Raw genomic sequence first — 2,979 nt, 5'->3', positions numbered from 1 at the left:
CCATAAAGCTGGTCCCGAAGCACCACCACTCTGAAAATGTTTGGGTTTTAGACCAGCAATAGGGAACGCTGAGAAGTGGATTGGATTTCAGTGTATCCATGGAAACAGTCTTGACAACTGTGCGTCAATCTCCGCTCTAAGAGGTTTTGCATCTGCATGATTGATCAGGGCTGGGTGCACATGTGGCGCGAAGATGAGGGCGACGTGTCGGTGAAAACCTCCTCGTCTTGGATCTGTAAATGATCCACATCTGGACGGGAGATTCCACTTGATGCTTCGTTCTCGTGTGCTCGTTGTGTCGTGTTGTCCGCGGTGCTTCTTTCTGGGTGTAATCAACCCGCATTTATGTGAAATCAACACAGCTGCCCTGAAGAAAAACAGAGAAGAATCTTGTTCTACTGTCTCTTGGATACAGCTAGGCTTGTTTGTCTGTGCATACAGAAGATATTTCCCACAACTCCTCCTATTCATACCTCAGAGTAATGTGCATTACATTATCCACAGCCAAGTAATTCACTCTAATATTACATCCTTTATAAGCTTATCACTTATTTGTAGAAAATGCACATTTTTGTGTGATTTTAATATTTAAGGCTAGCTATTTTTCTCATGTTGCGCAATGAATGTAACAATAATAAGAATAAGAAAAGTAATTTATAACCAATGTGTTTTAAGACACATACATATATAGAAATGCAAACAAAGTGCAGAGGGTGGTCGATAAAACTACAGGTATCCAGGATCTACCATAGTTTTATAGCCAGGATTTTACAGTTTGATTCCTGATCTCGTCTCCTTTCCAGGCGAGGCAGAGTTCATCTTAGGGCCCTAATGTGTCTTCAACAAGAGCAGAATAAGATGAAAAGCAGAACAACCCACAGACACATTTTCCACCAAGCAGTAGGAGGATCAGAGAAGCCGAAATCAGTTTTAAAAAGCTCATGTTGAAATTTCCGCGGATTCAATCAAACCCTACCAGAAATTCAGTGTTAACACAAATGAAACAAGAGATCCACTCCCATCCTCCTCCTCCTCCTCCTCCTCCTCCTCCTCCTCCATTCACCTGATTCAAACCATTAAGCTGGACTTTGGCACCCGTCTATGTTTTCTTTCCCAGATTGCACCCTCCTTATTAATTTGGGCTCCAGCTCCAACACCACTACTGGACAACCTCCTCCACAGTGACGGTGGACCGGCTGGGCTGAGAGGCTGGGAAAGTGACAGTAAAGGCCAGCTAATGATGTTGAGCGGCAAGAGGCGAGGAAGCCAGGTCTCTTAGCAACAGTTTTGCCTCTCTGCATCTCTGTGTTATAAATATAAACAGAGAATCAACCGAGTTTGCTGTGTGTTATTTGTGAAATTGTAGCAGATGTCATTAGTTTGACACCACAAAAAGCATAATGGCTTCTGTTTCCCAATGTGTGGGTTTATGATGAATTCATTAATTTAACGTTGAGCCTCAGTCACCAGTCAATTATTTTTTAAACCTTTTAATGAACGTGTGATGTGTTAATCCTCAAACTCTGCTTAAACCACAACAAGAACTACTGAAAAAGTTATGTGCAAAAAGTTGTTCAGTGGTCTGATTCTATGACTTTGCTGCCGGCACTGTCTTGCTCCGTGGTATTAATCGTGTAAGAAATGTTTTTCAGACGAGTACATTGCTCCCTCTTGAGTTGGGACATAAAAACTTCAGTTTCCTTCCAGCACAGAGGGAGGAAACTCTGAACCCCACCAGCCACATGCAACACCAACAGGTGCTGCTTGATTCATGCAAAACCAATATTCATTCTAAAGTTCGTTGACCTGAAAGAAAGAGCGGCCAACCTTACAAACTATGCTGGTATGAAAATCAAGCTCCATATCATATTACTTATAATCTTATGGGACGTCCCTAAAATATATTATACTATATCACCTTCATATCCACCATGTGATAACGTTCTGTCTGACTGGTAATTCAACATTATTCAAGAGCCATACATCTTTATTATCTGCTTTATTGTTTTCTTGAATACATTATAGCATCATTAATAATTGAAATTATTAAAACGTTATTAACTATGTTTCATTTGTAACAGTAAATAACTATCAATTTAATATTTATTAAGGATGGCCATTATAATGTGTTACTCACATTAAGCATAATTTATGTCATGGGGTCTGACCACTGAAATAAAGATCTCTGGTGCTACCTACCGGCTCAAAAGAGTACTGCATGATATATTGCTTTGCTGTTGAAGTTTAAAAGATAAAACACAATATAAAAGTAAAAAAACAACAACAAAAAACAGCACCTATTAAGTGAATAACCTATGACCCTTTATTAATGTCTTCTTGATGTATATAATTGCAGACTTGTGGATTATCAGGCTTTTGTAATGACTTTAAATGACAATAGTTTTCCACGAAAGCCAATAGATTTGTTTGCTTATTGAAAAGTGAAAAGAGCTTTTTATTAATTACCTTAATAATGAATATTAATGAGTCGGGGTTCAGGGAAAGTTTTCACAGCCTTGCATCCCAAAAGTGGTTCTTAATGACTTATCAAATAATTGATGAGACATTAACAGAACCATCAGTTCGACTAACCTGTTATAAAAGTGGTAAGGATTTATATTTAAAGTCATAAGAGTGGGAAAGCATCTTTATTTTTATTTATTTATTTATTTTAATCGTGTGAAAAACTTTGAGGTCCAGCATCTTTTAATCCTGGCTAAATATCAGAACCACGGCTAGCTCCCGTTCAGAACCAGGGTCAGCTCTGCGAAGATTTTAACTCTCTCTCTCTCTCTCTCTCTCTCTCTCTCTCTCTCTCTCTCTCTCTCTCTCTCTCTCTCTCTCTCTCCCTCTCTCTCTCTCTCTCTCTCTCTCTCTCTCTCTCCCTCCCTCTCTCTCTCTCCCTCTCTCTCTGCGCATCCTGGTCGGAGTGGAGGGGGGACTCGCAGGAGCAGCAGTCACGCTGGAAGGCTTCACGCA

The sequence above is a fragment of the Eutrigla gurnardus genome (assembly GCF_963514095.1).
Source record: "Eutrigla gurnardus genome assembly, chromosome: 20".
In the NCBI taxonomy this organism is placed as follows: Eukaryota; Metazoa; Chordata; class Actinopteri; order Perciformes; family Triglidae; genus Eutrigla; species Eutrigla gurnardus.
This window is presented reverse-complemented; position numbering follows the sequence as displayed.